General features: G+C 41.6%; 1 pseudogene; it reads left to right on the forward strand.

Annotated features, from left to right (window-relative positions):
- The first annotated feature begins 12,047 nt into the window (after positions 1 to 12,047).
- On the forward strand, positions 12,048 to 14,089 carry LOC113896343 (annotated as a pseudogene).
- Positions 14,090 to 16,935: the final 2,846 nt, after the last annotated feature.

Genomic DNA, 16,935 nt, shown 5'->3' on the forward strand with positions numbered 1-16,935 from the left:
CATCTAGGTTAATGGTGAAAAGAATCTCCACAGTGAGGGACACCCAGAGAGGTTCACAGAGTTACATGGAGAACAGAAGAGGGAGGAGGGTGATAGAGGTGACCAAGAGGAGAAAGGGGGAAATCAAAAGGGGAGAGACCAGCGTGGCTAGTAATCAATTCCCTATGTGCTCTCCACAGTCTGGAACACCCAGAGAGGTTCACAGAGTTATATAGAGAAGAGAAGAGGGAGGAAGGAGATAGAGGTGACCAGGAGGAGAAGAGGGGCAGTCAAAAGGGGAGAGACCAATCTAGCCAATAAGAAGTCCCCTAAGTAACAGACTGGTTCCAAATAGGAAAAGGAGTTCGTCAAGGCTGTATATTGTCACCCTGTTTATTTAACTTACATGCAGAGTACATCATGAGAAACTCTGGACTGGAAGAAACACAAACTGGAATCAAGATTGCCAGGAGAAATATCAATAACCTCAGATATGCAGATGACACCACCCTTATGGCAGAAAGTGAAGAGGAACTCAAAAGCCTCTTGATGAAAGTGAAAGTGGAGAGTTAAAAAGTTGGCTTAAAGCCCAACATTCAGAAAACGAAGATCATGGCATCCGGTCCCACCACTTCATGGGAAATAGATGGGGCAACAGTGGAAACAGTGTCAGACTTTATTTTTCTGGGCTCCAAAATCACTGCAGATGGTGACTGCAGCCATGAAATTAAAAGACCCTTACTCCTTGGAAGGAAAGTTATGACCAACCTAGATAGCATGTTCAAAAGCAGAGACATTACTTTGCCAACAAAGGTTCATCTAGTCAAGGCTATAGTTTTTCCTGTGGTCATGTGTGGATGTGAGAGTTGGACTGTGAAGAAGGCTGAGTGCTGAAGAATTGATGCTTTTGAACTGTGGTGTTGGAGAAGATTCTTGAGAGTCCCTTGGACTGCAAGGAGATCCAACCAGTCCATTCTGAAGGAGATCAGCCCTGGGATTTCTTTGGAAGGAATGATGCTAAAGCTGAAACTCCAGTATTTTGGCCACCTCATGCGAAGAGTTGACTCTGGAAAAGACTCTGATGCTGGGAGGGGTTGGGGGCAGGAGGAGAAGGGGACAACAGAGGATGAGATGGCTGGATGGCACCACTGACTCGATGGACGTGAGTCTGAGTGAACTCCGGGAGTTGGTGATGGACAGGGAGGCCTGGAGTGCTGCGATTCATGGGGTCGCAAAGAGTCAGACACGACTGAGCGACTGATCTGATCTGAAGTGTTCTCCACAGCCCGGCACACCCAGAGAGATTCACAAAGTTAAGTAGAGAAGAGAAGGGGGAGGGAGGAGATAGAGGTGACCTGGGGGAGAAAAGGGAGAGTCAAAAGGTGAAATAGCAATCAAGGCAGTAATCACACCCCTACGTAAAAAGGGGTACTGAAGGTTAGATTCTTAAAGGTACACAATTGACAACAAATATCAAAAAGCAAAGATTAAAAATCTAGAGTAGAGGTTGCTAACGCTAATTCACTTCAGTCTTGTCTGACTCTGTGGGACCCCATAGACGGCAGCCCACCAGGCTCGGTCGTCCCTGGGATTCTCCAGGCAAGAATACTGAAGTGGGTTGCCATTTCCTTCTCCAATGCATGAAAGTGAAAAGTGAAAGTGAAGTCGCTCAGTCATGACCGACTCTTAGCGACCCCTTGGACTGTAGCCCACCAGGCTCCTCCGTCTGTGGGATTTTCCAGGCAAAAGTACTGGAGTGGGGTGCCATTGCCTTCTCCAGCCTTTCCTAGCACTGGCAATAAATCCCTGAATTTCCAGATCTTTCCTCACATTCCCAAATGCCATCTTCCCCTCTGCAGTTCAGAGTATCATTTTAACGTATTTTTCTTCTTGGTACATTTCAAAATGATGTGGTATTTTAATTATTTATTATTTATCCACAGAGCCATGGATGGCTCTTTTCAAAGATTTGTTTTTATGGCTATTTACTTGAGAGGGAAAGAAAAAAAAAAACCACCTGGAATACGCTATGAAATATTTGAAATTGAAATCTTTGTGCCTCTCCTCTCAAAATCTGTCTTGCTCACAGACATGAGGACTTTTGGCTCAAGGATCCTTTTGAATAACTTTCCTAGATGATCTGCCTTTTCAGCACTGCCTCTGTTCCTGAGTTTCTCACTTTGAAAAGAGGTATTCACTTATTTGAGACTCAGTTTTTCAATAAATCTGAATTTTATTTACTCAATAGACCTGGGGAGACAGTGTAAAGCTTTTCCAAAGAGGCAAAAAAGGTGAATCTCAGAAAAAAGAATCTCATTATTACATTCTACATGTCAAATTTTTGTTTAATATTTTTTAAACTCTGAGTGGATGTCGTTACAGTCTGAGGCCTTTTGGGTGATTTCAAATGGCATATCAGGACTTAGACTTGCAGTATCTAAAAGTGCTCCCCGTGATCATTTACAGCTCGGTTTCTTTTTTTGGAAATAAGTGACCTCTTCATTTTCTGATAGGAATAGATATTTTGGAGTTTGCCTGTTTAACAAATAAAATTGTGTCACAATTTTCTACCTTCCTTACGCATAAACACTGGGTTGAGTGCTTTTGCTGGATTTCTTGTGAAGTTTGGAGAAGGAAATGGCAACCCACTCCAGTATTCTTGCCTGGAGAATCCCAGGGACGGCAGAGCCTGGTGGGCTGCGGTCTATGGGGTCACACAGAGTCGGACATGACTGAAGCGACTTAGCATCATTTTGTCAATTCAATGGTAATTCAAAGTATTGTGGCTGTAGAGCAGAGCCTGAGGACAGTGACTCCAAACTAAAGCTCCCCGCTCTTTGAAGCAGGGCAGACAGTGGGGTTTTCTTTGGCATAGATGTCTTTACATGTTATGTTTGAGTTCTGCGTCTATGATGTAAGTGCACTCAGAGTGTATTTTGTGTATTGAAAAAGTCTGTGGTCAGGAGTTCTGTCTCCTGGACAAAGAGCCTATGAATTGGGGAGTTATTTTGAGTTTGATGTTAAACTGAATCTTCCTTGAGAGTCTCCTTATTTGTGAGGAGGTGAGGAGAGTTCACTCCAGTGATGGCTCAGGTGTCCCTATCCTCCTTCACCAGGGACTGATCCACCTTAGGGATTATATCTCAACCTGGGGCAGGGCTTCCCAGATGGCAGAGTGGTAAAGAATCCTCCTGCTGATGAAGGAGATACAAAGACACAGGTTCAATCCCTGGGTCAGGAAGATCCCTGGAGAAGGAAATGGCAACCCACTCTATTATTCTTGCCTGGGAAATCCCATGGACAGAGGAGCCTGGCAGGCTACAGTCCATGGAGTTGCAAAGGGTCAGACACAACTTTAGCAAGTAAACAACAACAAGCAAATGTCCAGTGATATCTATTTTTATTTTTTATTAATTTGTATTGGAGTGTAGTTGCTTTACAATGGTCTTAGTTTCTGCTGTATAGCAAAGTGAGTCAGTTATGCATGTATGCATATATTCCCTCTTTTTCAGATTCTCTTCCCATTTAGGTCACCACGGAGCACTGAGTAGAGTTCCCTGTGCTGTACAGTAGGTTCTCATCAGTTATCTATTTTATACATCATATCAATAGTGTATATGTCAATCCCAGCCCATCCCATCCTGCCAGCCTGCTTGGTATCCATACGTTTTCTCTCTACATCTGTGTCTCTATTCTGCTTTGTAAATGACATTTGATATTTGTTTTATTTGCAATCTCCTAATGACATTTGATGTTGAGTGTCTATTCGTGTCCTTATTTAACATCTGTATATCTTTTTTGGTGATGTGTGTTCAAATCTTTGGCCCATTTTTTTAGCCATGTTTGGGACTTTATTTTTTCTCCCAAGGATTCTTGCTTTATTTTCAATTTTGCCATTTTTAACTGGATTGTTTATCATCTTACTGTTGTATTTTAAAAGTTCTTTGGACATTTTGGATACCAGTCCCTTGTCAGATATGCAGTAGGAAATGGCAACCCACTATAGTATTCTTGCATGGAAAATTCCATTCACGGAGGAGCCTGGGGGGCTACAGTCCATGGGGTTACAAAAGTCAGACATAACTGAGCAAAATAAAATATGTTCTGCAAAGATTTTTTTCGCAATCTGTGACTGTCTTTATATTCTCTTACCATTGTCTTTTATAGAACAAGGGATATTAATGAAATGAAGCTTATTTTTTTCTTTCTTGGATCTTGCTTTTGGTGTTGTATCTTAAAATTCATCAATTAACACAAGATCCCCTGGATTTTTTTCCTGTTATCTTTTAGAATTTTTTTACTTTTGCATTTTACATTTAGAACTATGGTCTACTTTAAGTTTTCTGTAAGTTCTGTGTGTAGATTCACTTGCTTGTTTTTGCATGTGAATATCCACTATTTATGGCACTATTTGTTGAAAAGTCTTTCTTTTCTCCATTGAATTGCCTTTTAGTCCTTTATCAAAGGTCTGCTGCTGCTGCTGCTAAGTTGCTTCAGTCATGTCTGACTCTGTGCAACCCCATAGACGACAGCCCACCAGGCTCCCCCGTCCCTGGGATTCTCCAGGCAAGAACACTGGAGTGGGTTGCCATTTCCTTCTCCAATGCGTGAAAGTGAAAAGTGAAAGTGAAGTCGCTCAGTCTTGTCCGACTTCTAGCAACCCCTTGGACTGCAGCCTACCAGGCTCCTCCATCCACGGGATTTTCCAGGCAAGAGTACTGGAGTGGGGTGCCATTGCCTTCTCCTATCAAAGGTCAGATAACTATATTTCTCTGGATCTATAAGAAAACAGTTGACTTCTGTATCCTCAGTCTTTCCATACTCTCTTATTAATTGCGGGAGTGATTTCTGGTGTTATGGATCCTTTCAGATATTTTACATAGAAAATCATGGCATACACAACAGAGTCAGTTTCATTTCTCCCTTCCTAATCTGTATATATTTTATTTCCATGTCTTATTGCATGACCTGGGCCTTCCAGTATAGTGTGGAACAAGAGTGGTGAGAGGACACTTTACCTAGTGTCTTAGTATCTTAACAACAACAAAAAAAGCCTCTTGTTTCTCACCAGTAAGTGTGATGTTGCCTACAGGTTTCATGCAAATGTTCTATCTTAAGAGGCAGAACTCCCCTCTATTCCTAGTGCATTATCATAAGTGGATGTTAGGTTTTATCAAATGTTCTTGTCTTACATTCCTTTTATCCCTGATTTTAATAATATCTGTCTTCCCTCTCTTCTCATTTAGCCTGCCTAGACCTTTATCAATTTTACTGATTATTTCAAATCACCAGCTTTTGATTTTTTTGATAGTCTATATTCCTGCAATTTTTATGTCTTCCCTAGTTTGGGGGGGGGGTCCATTTTATTTTAGTGTTATTGTGATATAACTGACATATAACATTTTTAAATATACAACATGATTTGATATTTGTATAGATTATGAAGTATTACAATAAGTCTAGTTAATTAACTAGACTAATATTATCACACATGGTTACAGTTTTTCTTATGATGAAAAATTTTAAATTTCCTCTTTTAGCAACTTTCCAATATGCAATAAAGTATTATTAACTATAGTCACACTGCTACATATTATATCCCCTGACTTATTTTATAACTGAAAGTTTATAACTTTTGATCTGCCTTCACCTATTTCACCCACCCCTTGACAACCCTCTCTTCACTTACCCCCTCCGGCAACTACCAATCTGTTCTCCATGTCTGTGAACTTGGGGTTTTCTTTTTTCTTTTGCATTCTTTGAAGGAAAGCCCTGTGAATCCTCTGTGTTATTATATAATCATGGACAGATTCACCAGCAGACCTCTGTGGACTTGAGTGAACTCCTGTGCAATATGGAGCTCTTAACATGTTCCTCAAGGTTAGCAAGGGCTTTGACTGAAAAGAGATCTTTCAGTACTTTATCATTTCATTCTGTGTGCTAAAAACTGGTGAGAAGCAGTCCTGAGGCTCATTGTATATAGAATTTGTGGAGGTCTAAGTTGTTAATGTCTTTTTAGCATGTAATATCATGGCAAGTTTTCTGAACCCTAAGTTCTAAATAACTTCTTAGCTCCACGAATGGGAGAGAGAAAGAATGGAGAAACAGTCTGCAATAAATGTTACACAAACTGCAAGTATGAGAATATTTTAATCTGGCCAGGTGCACCTGGCTAATTCAGGCCAATATGACTGAGAGAGTCATTTCCTAGGCAGGTTGATAAGAAGTCTAGGGGTCCCCAAGGAGAAGAGGGGTCTGGAATTCTCAAGGAGGAAGAAAGGACAAACTTTTTTTCCCTCTACATTCCTTAGGATTATATAACAATAATGTATCCTGCCTGGGGACAGTCTTTGGATTAAACCTTCTGGCTAATCCTGTTATCTTAAAATGTAAATTATGGGAGTAGGTCTGGTCTTTACAAGGATTATATAATAATAATGTATCCTGCCTGAGGACAGTCTCTGTATTAAACCTTCTGGCTAATCCTGTTACCTTAAAATGTAAATTATGGGAGTAGATCTGGTGAGGTCTTTACAACCTCCAGACATTCTTTTGATTCATTGGAGAGTATATAACTCCATTGCTAACACTAGCAAGCGGGGACTCTTTCTACCCTCTTCTGATGTCTGTCAGAAGCTTTCTCTATCTTCTTTATACTTTAATAAAACTTTATTGCACAAAAGCTCTGAGCGATCAAGCCTTGTCTCTGGCCCTGGATTGAATTCTTCTCCTCCAGAGGCCAAGGATCCCGGCATCTTTGTGTGGTTCAATAACAACCTTTCATGGCTAAATGGTCCTCATTACAAGTTGTATTTCCACAGGCCTCCTGGACTCTCATGTTTGGTGATGGAAAGAGAAGGGAAAGCTCCCATTTCTTCACTGTGTTTTATTCATTAAAAACTACTGCAGATTTGACCTCATACATCATGGCTTTTTGCTTTGCATGTGCACTTAATCATGTCCAGCTCTTTGTGACCTCATGGATTGTAACCCATAAGTCACCTCTGTCCATGGGATTTCTCATGCAAGAATACTGGGGTGGCAAAATGGATTAAAGATCTAAATGTAAGACCAGAAAGTATAAAACTCCTAGAGAAAAACATAGGCAAAACACTCTCTGATGTAAATATAGCAGGGTTGTCTATGACCCACTTCCCAAAGCAATGGAAATGAAAGCAAAAATAAACAAATGGGACCTAATTAAACTTGAAAGTTTTGCACAGCAAAGGAAACTATAAGCAAGGTGAAAAGACAGCTGTCAGAGTGGGAGAAAATAATAGCAAGTGAAGCAACTGACAAAGAATCAATCTCAAAAATATACAAGCAACTCCTGCAGCTCAATTCCAGAAAAATAAGCGACCCAATCAAAAAATGGGCCAAAGAACTAAACAGACATTTCTCCAAAGAAGACATACAGAGGGCTAACAAACACATGAAAAAATGCTCAATATCACTCATTATCAGAGAAATGCAAATTAAAACCACAATGAGGTACCATCTCATGCTGGTCAGAATGGTTGCTATCAAAAAGTCTACAAACAATAAATGCTGGAGAGGGTGCAAAGAAAAGGGAACCCTCTTACACTGTTTGTGGGAATGTAAACCAGTATAGCCACTATGGAGAACAGTGTGAAGATTCCTTAAAAAACTGGAAATAGAACTGCCATATGACACAGCAATCCCACTGCTGGGCAAACACACTGAGGAAACCAGAATTGAAAGAGATACGTGTACCCTAATGTTCATTGCAGTATTGTTTACAACAGCCAGGACATGGAAGCAACCTAGATGTCCATCGGCAGAGGAATGGATAGGAAAACTGTGGTACATATACACAATGGAATATTACTCAGCTATGAAAAAGAATGCATTTGAATCACTTCTAATGAGGTGGATGAAACTGGAGCCTTTTTTACAGAGTGAAGCAAGTCAGAAAGAAAAACAGCAATACAGCATATTAATGCATGTATATGGAATTTAGAAAGATGGTAATGATGACCCTATATGCAAGACAGCATAAGAGACACAGATGTAAAGAACAGACTTTTGGACTGTGTGGGAGAAGGAGAGGGTGGGATGATTTGAGAGAATAGCATTGAAACATGTATATTATCATATGTGAAATAGATCACCAGTCCAAGTTTGATGCATGAGACAAGGTGCTCAGGGCTGGTGCACTGGGATGACCCTGAGGGATGGGATGGGATGGGATGGGGAGGGAGGTGGGAGGGAAGTTCAGGGTGGGGAACACACGTACACCCATGGCTGATTCATGTGAATGTATGGCAAAAACCACCACAATATTATAAAGTAATTAGCCCCCAATTAAAATTTAAAAAATAAAAAGAATACTGGAGTGGGTTGCCATTTCCTCCTCCAAGGTATCTTCCCACCCCAAGCATTGAACCTATGTCTCTTGTGTCTCCTTCATTGGCAGTTGGATTCCTTACCACTGTGCCACCTGGGAAGCCCCCATATATCACGGAGGGCTGAGTTAAATGCTGTGTGATAACAAAGGAAATGAGTTTTTTTCCAAAAGAGATAGACATGTTTAAAATGATATTTGATCCATTTGTGTAGCATTTTTCTCATTTCTCCAAGGCACTCTAGACCTTGACATTAGAGAGCAGTAACATTTCAAGTGGTCACAGTAAAAATGCATAAATAGTTTGCATGTTCGTTATGCTGTTAAATTCATGATGAAGTAAGTATGGACAGAAAGTAAGTTCTGATGACCAAGACATAAAATAAGTGTTTGAAGGTGATAGAATCATATATAATCTTCCTATAAATTGAGCATAAATCCCAGAGTTCTGTCAGACTCACACATCTTACTGGAAACATATTTGTGATGTTTTAGGACAGTGACTTTTGAGGATGTGGCTGTGAACTTCACTCCAGAGGAGTGGGCTTTACTGAATTCTTTGCAGAAGAAACTTTACAGAGATGTGATGCAAATAATTCTGGGGAACCTGGTCTCAATAGGTAAGAATAACATTTCTTCACTTCTTCGAGAACAAGTATTCCTTGCCAATCACCATTGTTTCAAGATGTGGAATGTGGAAAAGGAATACAGTAGTCCCCCTTATCTGCATGGAATACATTCCAAGATGACCAGTGGATGCCTGAAACCACAAATAGTACTGAATCCTATACACACATCAGTACAGTTCAGTTCAGTCGCTCAGTCGTGTCCGACTCTTTGTGACCCCATGAAACACAGCACGCCAGGCCTCCCTGTCCATCACCAACCCCAGAGCCCAACCAAACCCATGTCCATCGAGTCGATGATGCCATCCAACCATCTCATCCTCTGTCGTCCCCTTCTCCTCCTGCCCTCAACCTTTCCCATACATACCCATGATACATTCAGAATTTGGTGCACAGTAAGAGATTGATTAAAAGCAAAAAAAGCAAAACGGCTGTCTGAGGAGGCCTTACAAATAGCTGTGAAAAGAAGAGAAGTGAAAAGCAAAGGAGAAAAGGAAAGATATAAGCATCTGAATGCAGAGTTCCAAAGAATAGCAAGAAGAGATAAGAAAGCCTTCCTCAGCGATCAATGCAAAGAAATAGAGGAAAACAACAGAATGGGAAAGACTAGAGATCTCTTCAAGAAACTTAGATATACCAAGGGAACATTTCATGCAAAGATGGGCTCGATAAAGGACAGAAATGGTATGGCCCTAACAGAAGCAGAAGATATTAAGAAGAGGTGGCAGGAATACATAGAAGAACTGTACAAAAAAGATCTTCACGACCCAGATAATCATGATGGTGTGATCACTCACCTAGAGCCAGACATCCTGGAATGTGAAGTCAAGTGGGCCTTAGAAAGCATCACTATGAATAGAGCTAGTGGAGGTGATGGGATTCCAGTTGAGCTATTTCAAATCCTGAAAGACGATGCTGTGAAAGTGCTGCACTCAATATGCCAGCAAATTTGGAAAACTCAGCAGTGGCCACAGGACTGGAAAAGGTCCGTTTTCATTCCAATCCCAAAGAAAGGCAATGCCAAAGAATGCTCAAACTACTGCACAATTGCACTCATCTCACCTGCTAGCAAAGTAACGCTCAAAATTCTCCAAGCCAGGCTTCAGCAATATGTGAACTGTGAACTTCCAGATGTTCAAGCTGGTTTTAGAAAAGGCAGAGGAACCAGAGATCAAATTGCCAACATCTGCTGGATCATCAAAAAAGCAAGAGAGTTCCAGAAAAACATATATTTCTGCTTTACTGACTATACCAAAGCCTTTGACTGTGTGGATCACAATAAACTGTGGAAAATTCTGAAAGAGATGGCAATACCAGACCACCTGACCTGCCTCTTGAGAAACCTATATGCAGGTCAGGAAGCAACAGTTAGAACTGGACATGGAACAACAGACTGGTTCCAAATAGGAAAAGGAGTACATCAAGGCTGTATATTGTTACCCTGCTTATTTAACTTATATACAGAGTACAGCATGAGAAACGCTGGACTGGAAGAAGCACAAGCTGGAAACAAGACTGCCGGGAGAAATATCAATAACCTCAGATATGCAGATGACACCACCCTTATGGCAGAAAGTGAAGAGGAACTCAAAAGCCTCTTGATGAAAGTGAAAGAGGAGAGTGGAAAAAGTTGGCTTAAAGCTCAACAGTCAGAAAACGAAGATCATGGCATCTGGTCCCACCACTTCATGGGAAATAGATGGGGAAACAGTGGAAACAGTGTCAGACTTTATTTTTCTGGGCTCCAAAATCACTGCAGATGGTGATTGCAGCCATGAAATTTAAAAATGCTTACTCCTTAGAAGAAAAGTTATGACCAACCTAGATAGCATATTGAAAAGCAGACATTACTTTGCCAACAAAAGTCTGTCTAGTCAAGGCTATGGTTTTTCCTGTGGTCATGTATGGATGTGAGAGTTGGAATGTGAAGAAAGCTGAGCGCCGAAGAATTGATGCTTTTGAACTGTGGTGTTGGAGAAGATTCTTGAGAGTCCCTTGGACTGCAAGGAGATCCAACCAGTCCATTCTGAAGGAGATCAGCCCTGGGATTTCTTTGGAAGGAATGATGCTGAAGCTGAAACTCCAGTACTTTGGCCACCTCATGCGAAGAGTTGACTCATTGGAAAAAACTCTGATGCTGAGAGGGGTTGGGGGCAGGAGGAGAAGGGGACAACAGAGGATGAGATGGCTGGATGGCATCACTGACTCGATGGATGTGAGTCTGAGTGGACTCCGGGAGTTGGTGATGGACAGGGAGGCCTGGGGTGCTTCGATTCATAGGGTCACAAAGAGTCAGACATGATTGAGCAACTAAACTGAACTGAACTGATTGAATAGATTGATATGGAGAATGAAATGGCAGTCCACCCCAGTATTATTGCCTGGAAAATCCCATGGACAGAGGAGCCTGGCAAGCTCTGTAGGGTCACAAAAGAGTTGAACATGACTTAGCAACTAACCAACAATAGCCAAGAGACTGATATCAATAACTAAGAATAGAACAAGTATAATACACATGCACTTAACACATGTAAGTGTCAAGTGTGCATAACTTTGCAGTTCAAGGTGAGAAAGCATAATAAGATCAATTTCTTTTTATTTCACAATTTAATAACAGAAGATTAATTTCTCCTATAGGTCTTAGCAACATCAGTATATAGCTTTTCTTAAGTTGGAATTTTCATCTTTTCATTTAAAAAGGACTTTACGGTTTCTGTTTGGCATACCTTAATTCTTGCATCACTATTCTTGCATTTTGGGGCCATCATTAAGAAAAATGAAGGGACTTACCCTGATGGTCCAGTGGCTAAGACTCCACACTCCCACTGCAGGGGGGCCAGGTTCAATCTCTGTTCCGAGAACTAGATCTCACATGCAGCAACCAAGACTCAGTGTAGCCAAATAAATAAATATTAAAAAAAAAAAATTTAACACATCGTATCAGAGTCTCCTAAAGTTTGTTTAAAAAAAGAAATAAAGAAAAAGGATTACTTGAACACAAGCACAGGGATATCACCACAGTGATCTGACAACCAAGATGGCAACTAAGCGACAAATGGGCAGGTAGCAAATACAGGATGAACGCAGTGGACAAGGGGATGATTCATATCCTGGACATGACGGAGGCGGATGTTGCAAGATTTCATCATGCTACTCAGAAGGGTGCACAGTTTAAAACTATGAATTGTTTACTTCTATGATTTTCCATTTAATATTTTCAGACTGCAATTGACCATAGGTAACTGAAACCACAGAAAGCAAAACTGTGGATAAGGGAGGACTACCATACACTGGTACATAAACTAAGCATGTTACAGCTGATTGTGGACCTATAATTGAATATTGTTCTGTAATTTATAATAATTTGCATTATTTTTCTGGGTCTGTATTTTAGAGGAAATTGGGACAATCATAACATTGAAGATTGGTACAAAACCCAAGGGAGGAAACTAAGGTGAGTTACACACACAGTAGACAATGTTCCACGTGAGAGTCCTGGTATGTCATAAACTTTTAAAAAATTTTTTATTTTTTATGTATTTGTTTCTGGCTGTCCTAGGTCTTTGTTGCTGCACAAGCTTTTTCTCTAGTTGTGAAGAGTAAGGGCTACTTTCTGGCTGCAGTGCATGGGTTTCTCACTGCAGGGGTTTCTCTTGTGGAGCACACCCCCTAGGGCATTCAAGCTTCAGTACTTGCAGTATGCAGGCTCAATAGTTGTGACACATGGGCTTCGTTGCTCTGCGGAGTATGGGATTTTCCCAGATCAGGGCTCCAACCCATGTCTCCTGCACTGGCAGGTGGGCTCTTTACCCGTGAGCCACCAGGGAAGCCCCTACCATAGCTTTTAAAATAAGCAAATAAAACAAATTAATCACAGCTTCAAATTTATTTATCCTTAATTCTTTTTCCACTGAAAGTATTTATTTAAATGTGACATGGGTGTTCATCGTTTGTAACTTTATCCACTTTGGGAAACAATATTAAGAAACTCCATATATTAATATCACTGTTTTCATAATAGCTATATTATGAAAACACTGTTTTCATAATAGTCCGTTACAGAGCTTTCAAACAGTTTAGAAAGGGCAAAAAACGTTCACTTTTGCTATAAAATATAAAAATGTAGTTATAATACCCTACTAATGTTTGTGAAATTATTAAAGAAATCAATAATTTCTCATTTTTTACAGAAGTCATGTGGTAGAAAAACTCTGAAAGCAAAGAAGGTAGTCAACATAGAGAAACTGTCAGCCAGATTCTAAATCTTAATCTGAACCAGAAAACTCCTTCTGGAGTAAAGCCATGTGAATGTCATGTGTGTGGAAAAGTCTTCTTGCATCATTCATTTCTTAATAGGCACGTCTGATCTCACACTGTACACAAACCATATGAGTATCATGAATATGAAGAGAAACCATATAAATGCAAGGAATGTGGGAAAACCTTCAGTTACCACAAATCTGTTCACAGACATTAAAGGAGTCACACTGGAGAAAAACTCTATGAATGTAAGGAATGCAGAAAAGCCTTCACATGGCTCACAATCTTTTGAAGACACTGGAGAAGGACCCTATAAATGTAAGGAATGTGGGAAAGACTTTAGTTGTTCCACTTCATTTTGAGCCCATGAAAGAACTCACACTGGAGAGAAGCTCTTCATATGTAAACAGTGTGGTAAATCCCTCAGGTGTCCTCTAGGCTTGCAAATCGATGAAAGAAACCACATTGGAGAAAAACCCTATGAGTGTAAGCAGTGTGGTAAAGCCCTCAGCTGTCCTAGTTCCTTTCAAAGACATGAAAGGATCCACACGGCAGAGAAACAATATGAATATAAACAAAAACTTTCAGTTCTCCTCTAGGTCTGCAAATCCATGAAAGAACTCACACAGGCGAGAAACCCTATGAATGTAAACAGTGTGGCAGAGCCTTCAGTTGTTACACATCCTTTCGAACACATGAAAAAACTCACACTGGAGAAAACCCTTATGAATGTACAGAATGCAGGAAAGCCTTCATTTATCACACTACCCTTAGAGGACACGTGAGAATGCACACTGGGGAGAAACTGTACAAATGTAGAGAATGTGGGAAAGCCTTCAGTCATCCCAATTCCTTTTGAAGGCATGAAAGATCTCATACATTGTAGAGGCCCAATGCCAAGCAGTGTCTGCTTACCTTTCTTGTGTAAATTCTTTTAGTTGTATACGTTGGATTGCCAATTGATCAAACTGTTTCAGTTGGGTTTTTTTTCTTTTTTCTTTTGCTTCCTCCCTCCCTTCCTCCTTGACTGTGTTTTCATCACTGGATATACCTCAGGGGAAGAGGTGTCCTCTCTACCCTGGTGTTTGTCATTGTTTTCCTCCAGAGAGCCTCACATCACTGCCATTAATGTTAGGGATCTCTCCCCATGATAGCTGGTTGCTTTATAGGATTTAAGGACCAACAGCTTAGTTCAGGTTTGAACTAATAATACCTTTGCTGACCACAGGGGTGCCGTGGTGTTTTCCCGTAAAACCTCAAGGGTAGGATCTTTGTTGCGGTACAGGTAGGGGCTACAGCACCAGAGGTACCCAAGAGTCTGGTGGTGGTGTTCCATCATTAAGTCATGTCCAACTCTGCAACCCCATGGACTGTAGCACGCCAGGCTCCTCTGTCCTCCGATTTCTCATGGAGTTTGCTCAAATTCATGTCCATTGAGTCACAGATGGCTGCAGTCCATAGGGTCGCAAAGAGTCGAACATGACGGAAGCAACCTGGCATGCACACACTAGTGTTTCTGTGGTTAAGACTCTGAGCTTCCACTGCAAGGGGCACAGATTTGATCCCTGGTCAGGGAACTAAGAGCCCTCATGCCACATGCTGCAGCCAAAAAAATTTTTCTAGTTTTTTAATAAAAAGGTTACTCCCACAGGAAATAAAATTGCAAACTGCTAAGGAAAATCAGTTACAGGGCCTTAATAATCAACAGAATCACAAATACTCAAATCAGCTGAGATAAGCAGCCCACAGTTCAGAAGGAAAAGCTACATTCTGAAGGCTTCCCAAGTGGCTCAGTGCTAAGGAATCAGCCTGCCAATGCAAGAGATGTGGGTTCAGTCACTGAGTTGGGAAGACTGACTGGAAGAGGAAATGATAACCCAATTCAGTTTTCTTACCTAGAAAGTCCCATGGACAGAGGAGCCTGGTGAAATACAGTCCATGGGGCCGCAAAGAGTCAGACATGACTGAGCAACTAAGCATGCACAAAGATGAAACACCGTCAAGCTTTGGTCTCCAGACCCCTGGTTGAAATTGAACTACTGGCCCAGATCAGTCCCTGGAGAAGCAAGGTAGGTCCATCAGAGCAGCCACAGGAGTGAACAACTCTGGGAGCTCTGCCCACCCTCCTCTCCCTGGGGAATAATGGGGAAAAGCTCACTCTCTGGGGCTTCCATTCTCACAATGAGGAAACCCTCACCCAGATTCACCTAAAAGTTCTGACCCAAAGGACTCTCAAATTCAATACCTTCTGCCAGAAGACAGAACACATGACCTTCACAGATTTTTTTTTCCCCCAACGGGCAGAAATTACTCGGAGTGCACCTACATTGTGAATGTAAAACTGTAAACCACATCTTTTCTTTTTTATTGGCTGTGCCAGGTCTTAGTTCTGGTGTGTGGGATCTTCAGCTGTGGCATGCAGAATCTAGTTCCCCAACCAGGGATTGAACCTGGGCTCTCTGCATTGGGAGTATGGAGTTTCAACCACTGGACCACCAAGGGAAATCCCTCCAACCTACATCTAGAAATAGGTACAAAGGAACCATAGTTACAACCTTGAGAAGGGCCTTACCGGGCCACCCCAACACCGGTGCATCCCCAGATTTCCAAGGTTATAGCTTCTCTCAGTAGCAAGAGCTCTTTCTCAGGTGGGTGTGAGCAGGAACACACCTACAAGGGAGGTTATCAGGAAGAACCATCTGGCCTTTAAGTTCTCCCCTTTGCAGCCTCAAGGCAGGGGCTTAGCTTGAAGACACTGACCTCAGGCTCTGCTCCCATTCAGGTTGCTCTGGACCAGCATTGAGATTTTAAAAGTGACAAACCCATTGTTTGAAGAATCCAGTGCATGCATGCCAAGTCGCTTCACTCATGTCCGGCTCTTTTCGACCCTAGAGACTGTAGCCCACCAGACTCCACTGTCCATAGGGTTTTTCCAGGGAAGAATACTGGAGTGGGCTGCAGTACCCTCCACCAGGGAATCTTCCTGACCCAGGGATTGAACCCATGTCTCTTATGTCTCTTGCATTAGCAGGCAGTTTCTTTACCACTAGTGCCAACAGGGAAGCCCCAGTAGAATCACTCAAACCCAGTGTTTATATGTAAAAAAGGGAAGAAAATTGTAAGGCATTTTTTTTAGTTCAGCTAGAAAATTCACAACTATATAATATCTATTCCTTTCAGAAAATGAATATGGCAGTTGTTATTTGCACAGAAATAAACCACTTGAAAAACAATCACATTAGAACCCGTCTTAAGTGTTGCAAGTCTAAGCCTGATGGTCCATTTGAAACAACCCACAAGAAAATGACAGTGTAGCAGGGGTCATCCCAGAATAGCAAGCTCCCCACCCAACCCCACCCGCAACCCCGCTGCCACACATAGCCATGTCCTCCACCTGCCTCTCGTCTGTGGAAAAACCTTAGCCTCCCAGGCCTTCCCCAAGTTCTAAAGAGTAAATTTAATCAGAGGAGTGAGAAAATGCAGAAAGAAAGGTCAACAATTGAGCAAAACAAAATAATAATACTTTAGCCAGTAAAGTCAAGGACTTTCATTCCTCCTCAAGTGCGTGCTAAGTTGCTTCAATAGTGTCTGACTCTTTGCAACTTCATGGACTGCAGTCCACCAGGCTCCTCTGTCCATGGGATTCTCCAGGCAAGGATACTGGAGTGGATGGCCAGGTCTTCCAGGGGATTGTCCCAACTCAGG

The sequence above is a fragment of the Bos indicus x Bos taurus genome, chromosome 7 (assembly GCF_003369695.1).
Source record: "Bos indicus x Bos taurus breed Angus x Brahman F1 hybrid chromosome 7, Bos_hybrid_MaternalHap_v2.0, whole genome shotgun sequence".
In the NCBI taxonomy this organism is placed as follows: Eukaryota; Metazoa; Chordata; class Mammalia; order Artiodactyla; family Bovidae; genus Bos; species Bos indicus x Bos taurus.